At 42.0% G+C, this 21,308-nt stretch overlaps 1 protein-coding gene across 12 annotated transcripts in view; it reads left to right on the top strand.

Moving 5' to 3' along the window:
* The window catches only part of cpo (couch potato), a 99,061-nt gene that overhangs the window by 7,801 nt on the left and 69,952 nt on the right, over nucleotides 1-21,308 (top strand). For 5 of the 12 annotated variants that reach the window (NM_001014632.4, NM_001275763.1, NM_080105.4 and 2 more), the window contains exons 1-2: nucleotides 16,474-16,654; nucleotides 19,562-19,966. The gene's annotated coding sequence lies outside the window, so the exon portion shown is untranslated. Of the gene's footprint in view, nucleotides 1-4,238; nucleotides 4,821-9,889; nucleotides 9,949-16,473; nucleotides 16,655-19,561; nucleotides 19,967-21,308 lie in introns of those variants that run through there. The other 7 variants (NM_169782.3, NM_001275761.1, NM_001275762.1 and 4 more) reach the window with 4 other exon arrangements.

The raw sequence follows: 21,308 nt of genomic DNA on the forward strand, positions 1-21,308 counted from the left end.
GGCATTTGTTTAACTGCGCCACATTTTACGGCATTACCCCAAATTAGCTCTTAACATAAAACTCATTTCGCATGGGCTCTGGAACCCATTTCCCATTTCCCACAACCTCGAAGCCGAGCAACCCGTTTTTGGCTAATTTTAAATATGAAAACAATATTTCGTGTTGTTGTGTTTGGCGAACCGCAAGAGTTGGCAAAACATTAATCAAATGATATTTTGATTATCATGCAAGTGAATTAATTATGTTGGCCATCTTTTTCCCAATTCAGCAAACATCCGCCACCCTGTTTGTTTTTTCCAAACCATCCCTAAATATATTTTATTGTTGACTGTCTTTGGGGTTCAATGACTGAACAGCTTAAAGTTGAGCCGCCAACACAATTTACCTATTTTTTTTTATGTACTGACCACGCCCAATTGTCTCTTTACTTTCTGCCTGCTTTGTAATGATTATTGGGTTTTACTTCATTATGGTCCTTGGAAATAGAAAATTGAAGAGAAATAAGTTTCCCAATCGAGGGGTGGATAGACCAAATGGGAAAGCCCTTAGCCAAATGCGGTGTAAGTCATTACAAATTAATATCAATTAAAAATGTATTACCCATTTAATAAAAACTATGCATATACCTTGGGGACGTCAATTTAATTAAAACCATCACTTTCATTCAAACTTTTGAGCTGGTCAACTTTATTGAGGTAACCAAATAGCCACAGATAGCCACTTGGCAAGTCCTTTTCCATGCTACATACATATATTTGGTCCTTTGCCTGATGAAATATTATTTCATTTTCATTTACGGTGTGCGTTGTCTGTGTTTGTTGTTTTTTTTTTTTATGTAAATTATCGACCGCATTTCATGCGACGCGCGTCTTCAGGACGAAGGACTTACAACTCGGCACGAGGCCGGCTCTGGCAAGTTATACTTTCTGTCTCTCCTCTGTTACATTCCGATCCGCTCTGGTTACACTGCAAAACATGATCAAATTGTATGCCAACAAGGACACTTTCTACTTACAGATTAGTTTGTGAATTGGGCTGCATTCACATTTAATGCAGTGTCTGATTAAAACTAAAAGCACACGGATGCACTACTAAAATAACTAGTTTATTGTGCTTCTAAGACAGGTATTTCAATTTAGTTTCACTAGTTTTTCTCAGTGCAGAGCTGTCGCGCCGCTGCCTTTGGGGCGGTAAGTGGTTAATGCCACTTGCTGGCTGGCCATTTGCCCTCTGGCCTCGGGCCTGGTTACATTTACAGGAGGAGCATATGCAGAGTCCACTAGTCCACTCTCAGAAATGCCCACACACACTTATGCAGCTCATATCCGACAATGACACACACACACACACACACACACAGTCATACTCATACATACACTTGTACCAGTACCGGTATCCTCATGCGTGCCATTACCTAGCAGGAAGTGGTGCTCTGCCTCGCTCTTTCGAACGCACACTTTGCGGTCACGTATTCATTATCATTATCTTAATGAAGCGTTATGTAAGGTGCATTATAATTATGGATTTTTTTCGGTCGGATTGCCGGCTAATGATGGACACTTTGGGTCCTTGCCCTTGCCGCTCCTTCCTTCGACTGCCGCAAGAAAGTCAATAAAGTGGCAGTCATTAAAACGGGCTTTACATCGCAAAAGGAGGCGACTTTGTGGCCCGCAATTGTTCTTCAATTTTTATTGAAGGCGTTTTTATTGCTGGAAAATCTGTGTGCCGGCGGTCAAAGGCTTTTCATTTCGGCCATTAAAATGTCAGGCATATAAAAAGAGCACCCCCCCGTCTCCCGACGGCAGTAAATATACATATATTGAATGGCATACCACTGGAAAACAAGTATCCTTTAGATGTATGCACGTACATGGAAAATACACTATGTATACATGTATATATGTCATGTGAACTTATTTTGTCCGGCGCATTTGGCGAACAATTAAAATTAAAATTTCATACGCATGACATCGATGGAATGGGAAAATGTTTGACATGGCTGACACACAAATAACGACAACAACTCATCCAACGAAGGACGATGGATATAGTGCCATATCCTTGTTACCAGCCAGCTCTCTATGGTTTTGTGTGGCCATGTGTTTGTGTGGAGTGCATTTCAAGTATTTCGGAATTCCATTTAAATTTTTAATAATTTTCAAAAATTGATGAGTGGCAGACAGGGCAAGCCGAACAATGGTCAACTCGGTAGTCCTGTTCCCTGTTCGCTACGCAAGCTTTTGATTTGATTTATTGTGATGAGTCGAGGTCCTGGGAGAAAGTTTTGAATGGCATAAAATATATTTCGTTATCCTGGAGAAGGCTCTCGCAGGACCTCTGGTCGAATAGTTGTCCTTGCTCGGCACAAAAATTGTGTCTGCCGTTGAGTTTTCTAAATAATTAAAATTATTTGTGACATACTTGTGGCCGCCATTGACGCACAGGACTCCTTTGCCTCTATAAATATTTGCCAGCACATTCTGTATCCTCTACGATTTGTCAATATCTCAAAATGTTATTTATGCAGGCAGTTGTCTTTTATCGTAGGCGAAAAACTGTCAGGAGCAAAGGCAAGCAGTGCCTGGCAAATGACAAGCGAGTCAGCCGTCAATCAAAGCAAACTCTCCCCATTTATCCGCCGTTTTCAAGCCATTTCTTTCAGGGCCAAAATTCGCCTACAAACAAAACTTCAACTCCAAAGCTCCACAAGAGAGGCTTTAAGTGTCGGTAAATGGCAAAACGGGTTAAGGGGTCGCAGCGCGGGATTTATGGAAATTCAATCGCCAGCCGCCGTTTCCCGGCAACCGAACGCCAATTCCTCCCCCATTTCGTTGCTCTTCCTGCTGGGTTGTTGTCTAATGAAAATTCAATTCCATTGGAAATTGCTTAAAGAGAAATTGATTTTCACTTTGAAGTTGGCCCACCGCTGGAGATGTCTGCCGCTGACATCGCTGTATTTGCTATAGAAGAATCTGAAAATAATTTTTTAAAAATCTTACAATTCTGGAGAAATATATTTTTGAACAGCTGTCTATATTTTGGGAAATTACCTCCAAATTTGTATAATTAACTTGCACTTTGAACCTTACATATTAGCTAGAACTTTAAATTTATTTTGATAAAACTTGAGTTGAGGCACTTTTAGGGTTTAAGCGAAAACGTTTTCAGTTGCCATCCTGGCTGGTATGTCCTTGCGCAGTGCCCCAGTGTGCGTGCCCATTATCCATTATAATTTATGCAATTAGCCCGATTAACAGGTTTCTCTTGTTATTTATGCCGAGCGATGGCCAGCCACGAATGAGGAGGAGCCAGCGAATTGGTAGAGGGGAAAACGAGAATGGGGATGGAGCACAGAGCAAGGCCGGAAGGGAAAGCAACATAGACAGGGACACAAAGCGATGTGTGCCAAGTAAATTTGCATAGTCTGACCTGAACCAACTGAAGCACTGAAACAATGAAGCCATCCACCCACTAAGCCAACCACCACCCAGCAAACCACCAACCCACCCACCACTTCGCCGAAACTAAGCCAATCGCTCAACCCACCGCCCCACAATTATATCGATATGCGTAGGTCCTGTCACTGTGATTGCTCTTCTAATTACCACAATTGCGGGCACTTGAAGCGTCGGCTTTAATTGAAATCTTCGGCACGGAGAAGTGGGATATTTTTATGTATTACTAAGTAAGCCTCAATTTAGCAACGGATCGGGTGAATGGCTGCCTTGGCAACGGCCTAGCCAATTCTTGTTGCTACTTCCCAAACAACAAGAAAAGCACCATCTACACGACTAAAAGTAAAGTCAAAGCGGGGAAAATATAGCTTCAAAATATTTAGTTACTAAAAATATGAAATGCAAGAAATAAGTAAATTACAAATAGTTTCTGGATAGATAGACATATTTTTTATTCAAATATGCAATATATGCCCATTTAACGAAAGTTACTTTTTAGTGCTTTTAAGTGCTCAACTCTCTCTAGAATTTTCTCTCTCTGCGTTTCTCTGACTACCGATGAGCGCCAGTCACTTTTCCGCTTTTCAGGAGGTGTTTTCAAACGGGGCTGTGGATGTGCTAGCCCTGCGGCTTAGCCAGCTTAGCCTATCGAGCCAAGGACCTCTGGTGCTGGTGCTGGTGCGCTGGCACGCAAAATGCGGAATGTGAAAGCTCCAACATATTGCTAGGATACGAGTACGAACTGGGGGAGGCCAAAACAAAACACGCATTGTCCTGGCACGCCAGTTGGCAGTTGGACTCAGTGGCAAATGGCAGCAGTCGCAACAGTAGCTAACCAGTAGCAATACACAAGTTTATTGATCGTAACCAAAAAAAAAAAAAAAGAAAACACTAAAAAATATCGATAATGAACTGAGAGACAGAGAGGGCGGAAAATACTCGAAAATGGTGACATAAGATCGAGGTAGGAAAATGTCGCTGGGTCAGAAGATCTTCAAGATTAAAAGTTATACGCAGAGGTTTTACCACACATTTGCGGTCAAATTGCGCAAGGACTCGCCGCAAGGACACGCGAGGTGAGAATGAAACAAAGAAAACCTTCAGGAACTTTCAAAGATTTTCGCAGAGTGCAGTGGAAGGAAAATTAAGTGAAAAGCTTTAAATTGCCACGGGATAATATAAAGTTGAACAATTACAGAGGTTGGAAGCTCACTGTCGATACAGTAAATTATTAATCATAACCAGCGCGATAGTGAACTCAATTACAAACAAGTGACGCTTCATATGCAGTATTAAATTAATTCGCCCAAGCCAAAGTGGACAGTAAAAATAAATAATATTATTTGCTCAGTAGTGTCCTGTCTGTAAGTGTGAGCGTGAGTGCGATTGTGTGTGTGTGTGTGTGTGTGTGTGCGTGTGGCCAAGTGTGTATCCTTGCGATTAAGTGTGTGTGTGAGTGAGGTTGGCTTATTGACGACGCGTAGCCAAGGCAACGCATGTTGGCCCCAACAAACAGAGGCGGCGAAATGGGGGCCAGGCATATAATTATAGACCAACAGTACCCACCTTACATGGCATAGTTATAGCCGGGCGAAAAAATGTGTCCTTATAGTTAGTCATTATCTCTAAAATTGTACGGTGATTAATAGGCATTGGGTGCATATATATAAAATTTGCATAGGTACCTAAAAGTATGCAACAATATATAGTTGGCCCATTTTTTGTTGCATACTTTTACACACCTCTCGAATTTACTTAAAACCGCAATATTCAATGATTAGATACACAACTTGAGGCACATTTTTCTCTGTGTACAACTGTGGTTATATCCACGTGTATACGTGTGCCACATACTGCTATATGGCGTGCCTGGCAGGCACTGGCAACACTTTACTCAATTTGTTTAATCGATTTTTCAGCCAGTACCTCTAGCCAACGAAAATGCAGGCTATGGGGGCGGTGGCTTGAAGCTCTTGTGGGGTGGTAGCTGTTATGGGGAATGGCTCGAAATTGCCTTTATTATAGATAAATATGAGCGATTTAGTGCCGCACGCAACTTAAACTGACCAGCGGGCGCTGGTGGAAATGGCAGGAAAAGTGGAAAAAGTGGGAAAAGCGGAAGGCAGAGACGCAACCAGCCAAGCGTCGTAAAATGTACGCCGCTGGCTGCCAGATTTATAGGCGCCGTGCGCAACTCCCTCTGCTTTTTAGACGGCTATTAATAATAAAAGTAGAAGAAATGGCTAAGTAGGAGCAGCAACAAATTACCATAATTACCAATGACCCGACGATTCTTACCAAAACTTGCACACTATTCCCAAATTTAAGAACTTTTATAATCAGGTATTCGAGATCATTGAAAGGCGAAGCCTAAATGCTTTAAAAGTATAAATATAAAAGCCATTTACATAGCTTCATAAAGTACTCACTTTAATGAACAGGCGGTTGATTTATATTTAACATTGATTATATTTACTTATTAAAGGATTAGTTTAAAACCAAATGGTCCATAAATTTTAACAAGTCATTATTATGACTCTTTATCATTTAAATTGTAGTTCAAGTGCCGCAATAAATCATGCGCAATACATTATCCATTAGAAATGCAATTCTGAGACCATTGGCGTTATTAACATCAATTCTTTCTTTATAACTCCTTAAATCGAGTGAGCTCCTGCTGCAATTCAACTTCTTCTTTCCCCTTGATTGCTTTACAAATTGAATAACCAAATCATTAGACCCATTCAGAAAAAAAACCTGGCAAAACCGAGCGATGCAAACAGCTTTTTATACTGCCCACCCACCAATCCGCCTTTCTACCACTTTATTTTTACCCCATTCATTTAGCTGGTCATTTTGCAGTTGAGCACGAAGGCAGCTTGAAAGCTTTGACTGCTTCTCCTCACCAACAATTGTTGTTGTTGTTGTTTTCAGTTTGCTCAGGGGCGGGAAGGGAAAAATCAGGGGGCTGGGTAGCGAGAAAAGTGCAAAAATATTTTTCCTTCTTCATGGTCTGTCAATTAACACGCCTTTTGCATTTATTCAATATAAATCGAGTGCCTGTCCGTGGTAAATGGGGGTATGGGGGATGGGGGGTTTGGCCCAAAGGGGTTTAAGAGCTGGCAGGATGGGGATGATGGGTGGTGGGGGGTGGTCAGGTAAAAGCAACGCTTCACCTGTAAATAAAATTAGTTTTCAAGAATGACGAAGCTCTCGAACACACTCAAATAAGTCCGAACTGTGGACTGCAGCCGAGCGCTGAAACTGAGGAAAAGGCCGAAGAGACTAAGGTAGCGGAAAATGCAGGTACTGACGATCTGAGGAATCGGAAAATTCAGTGGAAAGTGCACACAGACTGAGCACTCCAGTTCACTGTGCAGTTCATTACACATTGGCGCAATCCTTAAAAACACTCGCTCCCCAACACATGGAAGCCATTTTCATAAAAGTAAACGAAATGCAAAAGGATAGTCGAAAGGTGCTCCTTTCCCTACCATCTGCCCCCCCCCCCCCCGCATTTTTCCACCCGATTTTCCCGCACTTAACCCCTTGCGCGCCGTGAAAAGCCGAGATCTTTGTATTTAAGCCGACGAGGAGTTGTCTGTTCCCAGGCGAAATTGCACGTAACCGTCCACGTCTGTGGAATTGTTATAGAGTTGCATATAAAAATCGACTCTGCAGCAGGGACAAGTCTCCGCACTTTGCTGCTGTCTGTCTGCGAAAAGGAGGAGAGCTAGCTTAAAAAACCTGCCGGCTATTAGCAGTGTGAATACACAGTGAGAAATCATATATTCAAAGTGATATTCGAATTTTATAACTAGATACTATGTTCTTAATTGGTAGAAAGAGTTCAGTATCTATAGCATTAGTAATGATGCACAAATGTTATGTCGTGTGCAATTGTTAGGTGTTACTTAAATTTTCGCTCAGTGTATGCACCACAGAGTGTAGGCCGGCAGCAGGACTACACAGCTAGGCACATCACACAGTTTCCTTTCAACAGCAGAGCAAAGGGAAAACGAAATGCGAATTGCGAAATAGGAAAATATAATACACGTGCAACGTGCCGGCGCTCCATGTGCCACATATTCAGTGCTAGAGACTACTACTCTAGATTTCGTGACTCGTTGCTGAAGACTTCAATTTGTAGCACACTCTGTGCCATATCTCTCTGTGCGAGAGTGAGTGTGCCACGTGCAATCAGCGAGCAGGCACAAGGAGTTGCCTGCGCAAAGGACGAAAGGAGTTCTTTCGAGGCAATCCTGGATGACGTCGCTGCCGCTGCACACACCAAATTGGGTCAAAGTTCAAATGGGATACAGCTGGGCGACGAAGGAGGTAGTAGCAAAATCAACAGCAGCAGGAAGAACTGCCTTTCTTTCTGGATGAATGAGCGAACCAAACCAAAACCCAACTAAACCTATCCCTAGAATCCAGCCAAGCAAAACCCAAGTTCCTCCGTACTGAACCAAGAGTCCTGCCAGCCTTTTTATTGCCAACGAAACTTAAACATTTCCATTTTAATTGACAGCCTGTCGATTGCTGGCTTTGAAGCCAGCTCCAAAAAAAAAGGGACAGATGAAAACCCGTGGCAGTTTCCAACTGCCAAGCTCGTTGAGTTTGTTTTGACTGTGCAATAGTAGTCTTCGACTACAAATTATGGCAAAGGAAATCTTCTAAGAAATGTTTAAAGCTTTTAAGTGGGGGAAAACGAGGCGGAAAGCATTTTCCAGTTCGCAAAGAAGAGGCTTAAGGTATTTTTCAGCTCACGTTGCTATAGATAAATATGTAAAAAAAAAGAAAACTGAGGTATTTAATTTGATGTCGATGCAGACTTAAAACTCTTCACCATTTTACGAAATTCCCTGAATCAAAAACCGAACCTGTACTAAATTTTCCTTTATCAAACCTTTAAAAATCGGGGCATTTGTTTTATAGCCGCACAAACACCCACACCTCATCGGCTGTGCACTTTGGGATTATTTTCTGGGTGGCTTTGAAAGAACCCAGCTATCCACACAGCAACCATAACAATCTATTGCGATTGACGGGCCTCTGGGCTCCCAGCACTTTGCCCACGAAGTTTGGACTATTCCATTAGATTCACTTTGCATGCACTGGCAGTGGTGCAGCGCAGGCTCTACTATCCCCTGGAAAAAGCCCCCAAGAACAGCCTCTGAAAACCCATATATATCCCCAATCCCCACCACCAACTCCCTTTTGTAGTGTCCTTGCTGGTTTTGTTTACTTGTTGGGCGATGTGCGACAAAATTGGCTTAGAAAATTGAGCCTCCTCCACTGCCCAGGGAAACCAGGAAAACTAACAAAAAAAAGAAGAGACGATTTTGGGCGGCTTTAAAATGTAACTCTGTGTTTGGCACTATGGTGGATTTCATTAAAGATTTAAGCAACATATGCTAAATTTCCACCGAGAACCAAAAAATACACACATACATATGTACCTGGTAAATAGAAGAGAGCGGCGGCACAGGACTAAAAGGCAAAATGACCAAGTGTAAAAATGACATTGTTTTCACATGGCAAAAAAGGAACAGGGGGACAAGGACACTCCTGTGGGGGCCCTTTGGCTGTGGTCCTGTAATAAAATTAGTTTGGTAGCCATGAGTTTGTGTGTGTGTTTGTATTTTTTGGCCCCGTTGTGTTCCTTTGGCTGGTTTGTAGCTTTAGTCGGTGGGTATCCTTTTGTCAGCTGCATTCTTCGCTTTTTTGGCCGGATTCTCCATGCCTGCTGCATAAATGCAGTTGCTTGCCGCCAAAGGAATTTACGAGGAGCCAGGAGCGAAATTTACAATTTACAATGGCACAGCAGGAGGAACGCAAATTGATTTCGGTGGTCGCTAATTGCAAATGTAATTTACTTAAAAGCTTTCCGGACGGCAGACACTAGGTATTTCGGCTAAGTAGAAAAAGTGTAATTAGTCCGGCTGGGCGCACAAATCAAGTGGATTAGAAGATGCTGAACGTACCGAAAGCTGTCAGCTCAAAAAATATACAAAATTAATCAAACCAACTGAGGTGTGGTAACTGTGAAATGGACTGGATTCTCGTGGAGCACCGTGAAAATCAAAGATAAATTGAATTGAACTCCCGGCGAGAGCATTTTGCAATTGCAGTGCAATAAAACTAAAAGGCACAAGAGGGGATTGCGGAAAATGGCAAGGATGTTAAATGGCAGAGGTAAATGGAGATGGGTTTAGAGTGCTGCCAAAATCTGCAGTTTAAAAAGGAAGTCCTTGATAGTCTTTCGTTAAATCCAAAGACATAAGATACGAAAATACACATACTCAAAAACTACAGCTCAATTTAAAATATATAATAACACCTACAATTAACCCGGACTGTCACCTGGAAATAATCTTTCATGTGCATTAACAACTTCCTCACTCAATTTTCTTTATTTCTCTGTTTTCAGACTTTAATTGGGCTGCAATCGGAAGCTCCGAGCAATTTGTATACATTTTGTTAACCAAGGTGAGTAATACATTAACATATGAATATGATCTCTTAAATTTGGTCACTTACTTAACCAATATTTCGAGTAGTGTTTAGTGGATATGATCTGCTAAGCCCCATAAATTCGATTATTATGCATGCAAAGACTCAGGGCAATCAATTAATTGAAGCACATTTCGACTTCATCGAAACAATTGGATATTCATTTGCATTGTGAAAATGTTGTAATTATGGGAAGCTGTGCGGCTTTTGCTGTTTTGATAGCTTAATCTCGAATGAAAACGTGCAGGAAGTCATAAATTACGCAAATAGATAAGTGTGTCGATGGAGTTTGATGCATGATAGATGATAGTTGGAAAACCGCAAGTCGAATCAGTCGAGCTGTGCCAAGTTTAATTGACTCTTTGGCCAGTGACAGCATTAATCACTATGATGGTTTTCGCATTACAATAATCCAGATATTATTGCCAATCAGTTTATAAATGCGCAAAATTGAAGGAAAGCTATGTAAGCTTTACATATTCTATTACAATTCTATTATGTCATTGTTTCTATTCAGTTTAGAGGCTTAAAAAACATGATTCTCACACAGCTGGTTAAGCCATTATCCGTGACTTTCTTTGATCTCGAATGTAAACCGCTTAGCTTGATTGGTCCTCAGTTGGAGCCTGGCACTTGGCCACGTTTCCCGCTGTTGACCATCTCCTCTTTGCGTTTAGTACCAAACTCGAAACCGCATTCCCTTGGCCCAAACTGAGTCTTGAGCGGATTCCCTGCGGCGTAAGTGCCGCAAATTGTTGCACAATTGGCTGAGAAGGCCACAAACAGAACACACACGTGGTCCAACAAACACCATGGACCATGGTCAGTCAGCTAGCTCCCTTCTAGCGATTGGTGGTCTAGATTTTTCAGCATTTTCCGCTATTTGGCCTTCGTTTCGTCGAAAATCCAACTAGACGAAACTGCGGCCCGCATGGAAATCAATCCAATTGGATTGCTCCTTTTTTTAATTGAAATGTGTTTGCCCCAAAACTCGACGGGATTAATGAGTCAGAAAAGTGTCGGCAAAGGTTGACAACTCCAGAACCCAACTCACTTTGGGCTGAAAAGTGCTTTATGTTGGACTGGGGTTATTTTAGTACTTCAACTCGTTTGCTCTTTTTAGCAGTGGAAATTGTGCGCCTTTTAATGAACTTTTGCTGGTGCTGCTGCTGACGCTTCTTTTAAATGAATGTATGTACGTACATATGCCTGTATACAGACAGGTATGTATAATTATTTGTCACACCTGAGTTGGCGGCCCAGACAACAAGAACAACAACAACAACAAAGAGTCGGAGACGGAGACAGAAAAAAAACGCGTTTCACCTGGCTGAGCATTTGAAACGCAACCAAGCAACAAAGCAGCAAAGGCGAAGCCACCACTATTCCATATGCTATATGCTATATACCGACATCTGACATATCCACTATATGGCACATCATAGTATAGCCTGGCTCCCCCGCCCATCCTATGCACCCCATTTGTAAGCCATATAATTTGGCATAAAGTGAGACAACACGGCGAACAAAATATTCAAGTTTCGGTTTTGGATGAGGCTTTCGTTTTCTTACGAGTGACGTAAGCGGCAGAACGTTGAAAGTCCAAGGGGTAGGAAAATACACTTGAAAAAAAGTATAGAAAGCCATAAAGTATTTAAGCCAATGGACTAAAGAAACAGAACCATAGAAAGAAAAACGCAGAAGTAAAGTATCATATACCCACTACTCAGCTAATCAATTGGCAGTTAATAACCCATATGCTTCTGTTATATCAATATTTGCATAACTTTTCTTGGAGTGTCGACGAGTCGTGAGCGGGTGGTTGTTGTTGTACCTGGCTTTCCTGATTGACGGTCAATACGGGCAACCCTGTTTCCTCAAAGTCCAAAGGTGATGCAAGAAAGGGTTGTAGCTCACCTAGTGCCCCTAAAAGTTGCAGCTTGTTCTTTTGCAGGCCGATTAAAAAAGCTCTTTGTTAACTTTTTACCAGGCTTCAAAATGCAGTGTTAAATATGTAGGTGGGTCAGGGTATCTTTAAGATTGCTTGCCATATTTCACGCTTTTTTGCGCGATACGCCCATTCTCACCTGGCCCGTTAAAATAATTTCGCCCATTTAATTTTCCTCACTTTTATTTTGGGGGGGGCTTAACTTTTCTCCCTTCGATTGTTCTCAATCATTGAATGCTGTTTTTATCAGTTAATCGTTACAGCAGTTGTTGTCTTTTTTAACGCTATTGTAATTCCGTTGATTGCTTACGCTCATTGCAGCTGTTATTGCTGTTGTTGTTGTAGCTGGCCCCCACTGTTTGTTGTTGAGTAAATCACAATAAAGCTATTAAGAACGGAAACGGAAGCATTCGCCGCTGCGCACGCATTGAAGCATGGCCGTCAACATTTGTCTCTCCCATCTGCGGGGACCTCCCGATCGGATAATACGTGGTATGCTATAGTGCGGCACTCCCACCCAACCACCCATCCGCCCACTGTTATTGCTCTTTTCAGTTCAGTTCGGTACGGTTCGGTATAGTTTAGTTCGATTCAGTCGCTTTGGATAGAGCTCAGCTGAATAAATGAATGACAGACTTTTGTTCTATTCTGCTTGACGAAAGCAGGGAAGCTCTTATGGCATCCTGTGCGATTTCAAATGAAGGGGAATTTCAGATGGGAAAGGCATTAGATCTTGCTGCAGTCGTGAATCAGTCAATGTCCAATGAAGACTGCATGAAACGAAGTTATAAAATGTAGTCATTATCACAATACCATCAATAAGTATATGATTCTATAATAGCCGAGCAATGCCCTTTATGTAACGTTATATACAACTTTTAGAGATATTAATAATTGCGTTTTTTGCACCACATTAGCCAATCTTTATCCTCATATGCATAACTGGTTTTCCCTACACTATAATTGACCTTTCAGCAAGGAATACCCCTTCCATTTATAGCCAGTTAGAACTTAAAGGAAGTCGCCTAACTGCAATTCAGAGACTCCTTCCTCATCGAAACAGTCTAATGCACGAATGCAGCTAATATTTTCTTAATCTGACATGCATTATGCATTTCTGTGATTGTTTATTGCATTATGCGCCGACTGCCGACTGCGGCCGTGGTCATTGCCATTGTCCGGCTGTTTCTGCAGAATGGAATCAAAAAAAAAAGTGGCCAACTCATGGCGAGTAAGTGCCGCAATGACTGGCCGCCTGACTACGGAATTCTCTCAGTTTCACTCCACTGTCTGGGCCCCACAGACCCCCATTGTCATTGTCTTCTATCTAATGGTCTTCTGGCAATTGCAATTGCAAGTGCTGGCATACTTGGTTTGCAATTCGAGTTGGACTTGCGACGGACTGGTTTCCGAAAACAGTTCGGTTCTCAGTCCGTTCACCCTGCCCAAAAAAAAGTAACCCCTCTATAAAAAAGATAAATGAAAACGGGGAAATACATAGGGCATATGGCTTCAAACAGAAAAACACCTGACTGTGCCGCGTGTTGTTTTCCCCACTGTGTTTGTAAGCAAGTACGCTTCCCTTTTTCCCAAAGTCGTTACAACCATAACAAAGTAAGAGTGCAGTGAAAAAAAAAACTTATATAGATATATATTAAAGTATTTTAAATTAGTGTACTTGTCATTCTGAACTCATGAATCAAACTCAATATGTTTTTGGCCGTATTATAATATATTCCCGAAAATAGGCAACTATTTCTCTCAGTGTACTGATAGTCTGTGCTTATAGTGCACCTGTCCCATATCTCTCTGGCTTGAGCCATCGCCAAAGGAGGAAGAAGCAGCACAAGCCGGCTGCCGGCTGTCGACCGTCGACTATCGACCATCGAATGTTGGCCGTCTGCTGCCTGATGTCTGCCGCCTACCTGGGACAATTGGCCAAACATTAAGAGCAGCGGCCCATGTGGATGGTGTTTGCAGAGGAAAGATGAAGGGAATGGTCGGAAGGGGGGGGGGGGTGGAGGGCAAAGGAAGTGGAAGGCACTTGGACTCAACTGTTTAGATTCCCAAAAGAGAAAGGCAGAAAATTCAATTTTTGAATTTGTTTTCGATGCATAAACAAGAATTGGTAATGGGAATTGGTTCTTGCCCCCCCATTCTTGTCCCCTCTGATTAGGCCCTGCAGAGTCTATAAATATGACCAAGTTATGACTACGGATCACGTCAGAGTTCCTGGGACTCCATCTCCAACTCCACCTCGACTACTCAGTGCCATTCCACCTGTCCTGCCCACAATTTTCAATTTGTGTACGCAAATCCAAGGAAATCGTGGCCCGACATGAAACAACAGGGCTAATGCCATTCGAGAAAAAAAAAGGCCCAACTAAATCCGGCCAACTATTACCGAACTAAACTGAACCATCTTGTGTATGTAAAGTTAATTCCAGTCGGTGAGTTATGAATAAATAAATATTGTAAATGGTTTATCGTGACTTGCTGTCGTTGTGTACATGTTGTTCCCCTCCATTTTATCCACGACACACATGCAATGCCTTCAAGGATAAATGGTATGGGTGCTAGCGAAGGGCTGATGGGTGGCTTTTCATGACATGCAAATTGCATTTTGTCATTATTCCGGCTTGTTTGATCAATTTTTATGACAAATTATCGAAGAAAAACAAAAGAAATTGTGACAACGTTTGGGGTGGGCACTTTTTGTTGAATATTGTTGGGATTAGCTGGTGGAAGGAGCTGCGAATGGAGATTTTAATGGACGATTATTAACTATTTATAAGTTAAATGCTTGTTCTGGCGTCATTATGCACTTCGTAGATTCCAGGAAAACATAACTGAATTATTCACACAATATCTGAACAATTTGAAATGTAGCTAGAACAGATAAATTGTTTGAAATATTAATCACTTGCAGTTTATATTCATTATAGGCTATTGAGCAAATTCCCTCTTGTTAAACCCTTGCCAATAAATGGCTCATTTAATGCTTTGATCTGGCTATGAAACTACCGCCATGGTGCATTGGTGGCCAGGAAGCGTGTTTTGGGGCTTTCGACTTGTGGCCAAGCACTCGGGGAGCGCTTTCGAGCTGTTCAATTAATGAACGCTGCCATGGACAGCACTCCCATGTGGTGGATTGTGCTCTCCCCTGGCTGACTTCTCCCCTGCCATTTAGGCCAAAAAAGTGCAAGTTTCAAAGTTCCAGAGCGCCAGGAAAAGAAACTAAAGCAGGAGAAAAGAGATAAAAACCGAAACTCTCTGGGAAAAAGTGGGAGCGGGAAAAAATAGTGGTAGTGTATGTGATAGAAGCAGCAGCGCGGGATATAGCGAATAAAGTTTTAAGTGTTGTTCATGGCTCTGGTCGGGCAATTTGAACCGCAAGCCTGTCTAGGCGACACTCCCGGACTTTTCCGCCCAACCACCTAACCAGCCAGCCTCCTCCATCCCGAATTTTTTCCGCTGCAGTCTGTGGCGATCCAGTTTGCCACACATTCGTGGCACATTCCTCGAGGGGAAAAGGAGGAGGAGGCGGAGAAGGAGGGTGAGTATGATGGGAGGTTAGTTAGCGAGCGAGTGAATTTTCTTGCCTCTTACATAATCCCCAAACCCCCTCCTCCCTCCACAACCATGGCTTTTGCAGAGCTGTGTGTGCCTGGTGTGCGCGAGTCAAGTAGATTTCTAAAAATGGCAAATGATTTGTTAACCATTCCTATGACGACACACTGCAAACTCCCCGAGCAGCAACCCTAACGAGACTTTTGCTTTTTGATTGGAAAAGTAGCTGACACACACACCGTCATTCACCTGAGGGAAGCAGAGCCGCACGTGATTTATTGTCAGTGTGCCGATTTTTCTATAAGCATTGCGATGCACTGATGAAAAAATGGCAAGAGTAGCACAGAATCACAAAAATACATCCCCTGCATGCATATATCATGTGGCTAAAAATAAAAGCTTAGATAGTGTAAATTATGGCGAAATGGTTGTTCACTAGCTTCCCCAGCAATTTTCATTGTGAACATTCAAAATGTAGCCTCTGCCAATTTACTTGAAATAAAAAATTTCTCTCAGTGCACCCGCGTATTTCTAGTTTTTGTAGGGTCTCAGGACATTTCGCTTTCATGTTTGAAGTGGTCACCCCCATTTCCACCACCGTTTTTGGACGGACACTCAACTGGCAGGCAGCTAGCAGTACTTAAACAACCAAAAATAGAAACTAACTAAGTGCGTTTCTCTTAGCTAGATGGAGTCCACAGGGACCGTTCTCTTAGGATCCACTGTGGAGCTAGCTCTTGCGCGCTCTTTTCGTTTTGGGGGGCCATTGGCGAACCGCAAAAGCAAAACAAATGTGAGGAAAACACTCTCTCACCGCTAAGAGAGAGTGCGAGAGAGAGAGAGGAGGTAAGTGAATGAGAGAGGCCAATCGTTGTTGTCGCTGCCAGCGTCGCAGTCGACGTCGCAGCCGAGCGAGTGCCGAGCGAGAGCCGAAGGCAGCGTTTTAAGTTCAGGCGATTTGGATTCGGATCGGGCTTCAGATTCAGTTTTCAGTCTAATGTCAGGAACGCAGTTAGCTGCTCGTCTCGTGCGGAACTCTCAAAACTGGCCGTTTAATATAACTAATAATCTAGCCGAATAATAAACAAACTGTAACTACAACCGGTAGCAGTAAGCAGTAACTACACTACAGCAACTTAACAATCGGCCGTAACTCGAAATATTGTAAATCAAAAACTAGACCAACAATCGAACGCCGCCAGTCGAGCGATAAAGCTGCAATACCAAATATCAAACACGCAAACACACACATATGCATCTGAAATATTGGCCTATCTCGCAACCAGAAACTATTCGCATAAATCAAAAAACTATATCGCAAACTCAAAAAGCGGAAACACTGGGCAATTACACTCGCGAATGTGTATAATTCGTGCATTTCGATACACGGCTCCATTTCGCAAGCCGGGCTTCAATTCAACACTTTAATTGCCACACTAAAGACCCAACGGCGTAATTGTTTATTAACAAATTAAGTTGTGCATGGTGTGCAGTTTTCACTTGGCCACCAGAAACAAATGAGTCACGTTCTAAAACCCACAAAAAAAAAAAAAACAATTTGAAACTCGAAACGCGAATCGCGATTCGAATCCAATTCCGAAACTCAGAACTTTTTGCTCGCCCATTTATTTGGGTTAAATGCAAAGCAGATAATAAATAAAAGACAATAAGAAAGGCAGCCAGCAAATTCATTAGGGACCAAAAAATTGAAAAATAAATATTTAAATACATATTTAGCTATGCAAATTCAGAGGCGAACATCTGAGGAGAGGGAGTCGCTTGGCTGATGAAGAAGTGAACATTTTGCGTGAAGATCAGAGAAATTTAATGGAACTGCAGAACATTTTATGGATATTCCATTTATATGTTTATTAAGTGGGTTCATAATAATAACCAATTGGACACTTTACCTTTACAAATTTCCATAATATCTGGACTAATGTTATTCAAATCCCCTAAAAATCAAGTTCCAATTGATCTTCACTTGAATAATTCACTTGGAAGTTCTGTAGAATTACCTGAGTGACGAAAGTTTACTATCGAATCTTCAATTTCAAAATATTTGCCATAGCTCGATTTGCCTCTCCTCATCGGAGTCAGCTGGAAAGTTGCAGTTGCAGATTCGTTTTCAATTATGGAAATTTTCCAGCTGCAGATCTGCTGCTTTAAGTTCTTTGCAGCGATTGTAAGTTAGCTGGTTAGTTAAGGGATTGCAATCTTGAGCCATAATCTTGCGAGTGAACCGCAAAATATTTTCCTCATTTAGTGGTGAGGATTGAAGAGAGGGAGGGGAAAAGGGAAAAAGCAGCTGCAACCGCAAATTGAAATCCAAAGCCCTTGGCAACGGGCTAGACTTTCCCCGCTCTCCATTTCCCCCCCGTTTTAGTCGCAAACAGATGGATTTCGCACTGCAATTGCGTGCTGCAATTGCAAAGTGCCAATTTTACGAGAAGAGGAATTTCTTTCCATTTTCGAGTTCCCAAGGAAAAGTCGAAAGTCCGTTTAGACGGAGCCTTACAACTTTGGACTGCCGTCCACTGGGGGCAGCTATCATTTCATTTTTGTATGTCTTCATTAAGAGCGCCGCACAATTAGCAGCAAATTTAATTATGAATCCAATACATCAGGCAAAGTAAAAAGTAACTGCTATATCTGCAAAGTTGCGAGCGAAAAGAAAACTATTTCATTTTCATTTGGGGTGCGAAATGTTAACTTTGCCAGCGACAAAACTTTTCTGACACCCAAAACTAAGGGAACATCTGCGGGACGGGGTATGGGGGATGGGAGCTGGAGTTTGGGTCCCCAGTTGGTCTGTTGTATGGCTTTATTTATTTTAGCCAAGTTCAAACAGCAGTCGACAACAGTCAACAGTCGCGGCGAGAGAGAGAGTCTAGTTCTTGGCCAGCCATCCATTTCAATTCCGCTTTGCGCTAAACTTTTATTTCATGCCCATTGCCCGATACTTCTGTCCTGCTTGTGCTTCTGCTTATACTCTTCTTTTCTCCTCCATATTCTTGGTAGCACCACTAGCCGCTTCAGCTTCTTCTCGCTCCTCCACTTCTTGGCCAGCTGAACCTGGCTTTTGTCTTTATGTGTCTGTTGGTGCCCTCGGTGGTACCTTATTTTACGATTATTTCCGCTGAGGCAATGCGGACATGGGATCGCACTAGAGTTGGACTTGGTCAGCGGATGCACTGGGGCAAATAGTTGTAACCGAAATGTAGAAATCCTCCTCTTCGGCTCATTATTTTGTTTGTTTTGTTTTGCTAGTAATTTTAGAATAAAAGCATTTTGTGTTAAAAGCGAAGAACTTTACCATTTTATTTAGAATACTTCCTTATTTTTTTCTCAGTGTAAATTCTGTGCCGTTCTTCCCCAATTCCAACCACTGGTGCCGCTGACCTTTTCAACTCTCGCACTGATGCCTTTCCCCTCATTAGGCTCGCAGTCTTTGGCTTTGGTTTTTGGTTTTTAGTTGTTTTTTTTTTTTAGTTTTTGGGCGTGTGAAAGTCGTTGACTTGCACTGTTCTTGCCGTTCTTGCGCTGTTGCACTCATTATGCAAGTGGCCCCAGGCACCAGGCCCCAAAGTCCGGTTGCTGGCGGCAGCTGGGAGGAATTTCCCACACACACGCCCGCTAACGGCCATGAAAATCAAAGAAGTCGGCAACGCCAGCAGAAAATTATCCCGCAAATTGTATCAATTGTTGGCCGAGTCCAAGACTTTTGGCTGTCGGACCAAGAATCCGAGACCCAGGCGCTGAGAACCGGTTAACAAAACGCTAGCTCTATAAATATACATATTTCTATATGTGTACAATGTACATATATCTCCCAGCTCGGCAACATAAATCAGCTGCTGCTGCTGCTGTTGCTGCTGCTGCGTTCTTGTCTTAGCCAACAGGTTTATTTGATTATGGCCAACTCTTGCCGCATTGCAAGAACTTTCAACTCTCGGATTATGCATATGTGTGTATTTGTGTGTTTGTTTTTAATGTTGCATAAAAGACAAAACGAAGTGCTAATGACCAAACGCAACCTATGATTTAACTTGCATTTGTTCATCCTCGCAGAAGCATCAAAGTGAGGATATATCCCGAGAAAAAAAAACCGAAACAAAGAAAAACAACCCAAAAAGAAAATTGTGATACAAATTATTTGATTTGCGAAACCCAACTGAACAGGCGAAAAAACCCATAGATCCGTACATAAAACTACCAATATCGATATATACATATATAAATATATGTGAAAATCCCCAGAGTATATATATCAAACGCGAATAAAATAATTCAAAGTGGGCGGTGCAAAACAATTTGAAATGCTCTACAGCAACGACGGCTACAAAAATTTCAATTACAGTGCAGCTGAAAAGTAAAACTTCAGCAATCCAACAACCAACAGCCACACCAACGGAACGGCACAAAAACCAGTTAAATGTGACTGGCAACAGCAGCAGTAATAATAACTACAAAAAGGTAAAATATTTCAATAACCATAGAGCAGCGGCCAAAAATAGTCTCGCTCCAAAGAAATTACAAAGGTCCGCAAAATCAAACTGAGCTTGCCTATGCCGAACAAAATTTTTAAAAGTCTGAAAAGGCTTTATTAACACCGCATAAAAGTCCATAGAAAATCGATAAAGACCATCGAATTGTTAACAACCGATTTAATGGAATTCGAAATCAAAAAGTGAAAATTGAAATTGCGATCTAAGACTGAGCGCACCGAAATGCTAAATATCTCCAGCAGCCCCACTGCTCCACTGCTCCACTGCAACCACGCAGTGGTTTTGTACTTGACCCACAAATTATGCCTAGGGAACACAACTCTTATCGTTTCAGTTGCCGTAGAGGAAACCTCGCAGTGGGAACCAAAGCTGGGAACTTTACTTAATGCCTCTTAGTTGCGACGATAAAAAACTATATAAATAGGCAAACTCTGGCCATGTACAAATACCTATGTATATATCCATATCTAACGACTATTTCCACGAATTACTCATGGGTATAGACTTTTAGGGTAATAGTTTTGGAATATGAGTAGAAGAGTTTGTGAATGACCTGGGAACTTCTGGGAATAAGACCTCAGTTCAGTTCGAGTTCAATATATTTTTAACTGACTCATAGGAAAAGCAATGAAAATATCTTATGCAGTACGTTATGATTAGAAGAATCTGAGTGCGAAATGTTGGAAATAGGCGCTATGTATGTTTTTATGAACTTTAGCTGTCAATTACAATGACTTTCAACCGAATTGAGTATCCCGAAAATATTCCAAACAGTAGCGCTCTTTTCAATCTAGAACTGCAATCAACCACCTTCAATTAAGTTCAATTAAACCGCTGCTACTGTATAGGTAGAGAATCTTATCTAAAGCCAACTTTGTGGTGTCGCCTTCCGAATCATAACACAGCACCTTATATAGTACTTATTTCTTTCCCTAGTTTTTCCTTTTTTTTTTTTTTTTTTGTCAATATACCAATAACCGATTACACTATGTGTGTCAGAGGCGAACGGCTTTTGGGTTTTTATAACGTTCCTTACTTTTATGAGCTCGAGATATTTTCCGTGATTCGTCGTAATCAGAACCTCGCACTTGACGGCGCAATGAGGTAGATATCAAACAACGAAAGTGGTTAACTTTTATTAATTGTTGGGTAATTACGACAGCAGCAGATATAGAAGATAGCAAAGGAAGGTGATGGGACGGCGACGGGGGTGCTGTTGGTGCAAAACTTGTATCTTGGCCCTTGACTTGGTTTGCCTCTCGAGTGGCGAGTTGCCAGCACCTCGACCTTTCTTCAGTGGTTGCAGCTGA

The sequence above is a fragment of the Drosophila melanogaster genome, chromosome 3R (assembly GCF_000001215.4).
Source record: "Drosophila melanogaster chromosome 3R".
In the NCBI taxonomy this organism is placed as follows: domain Eukaryota; kingdom Metazoa; phylum Arthropoda; class Insecta; order Diptera; family Drosophilidae; genus Drosophila; species Drosophila melanogaster.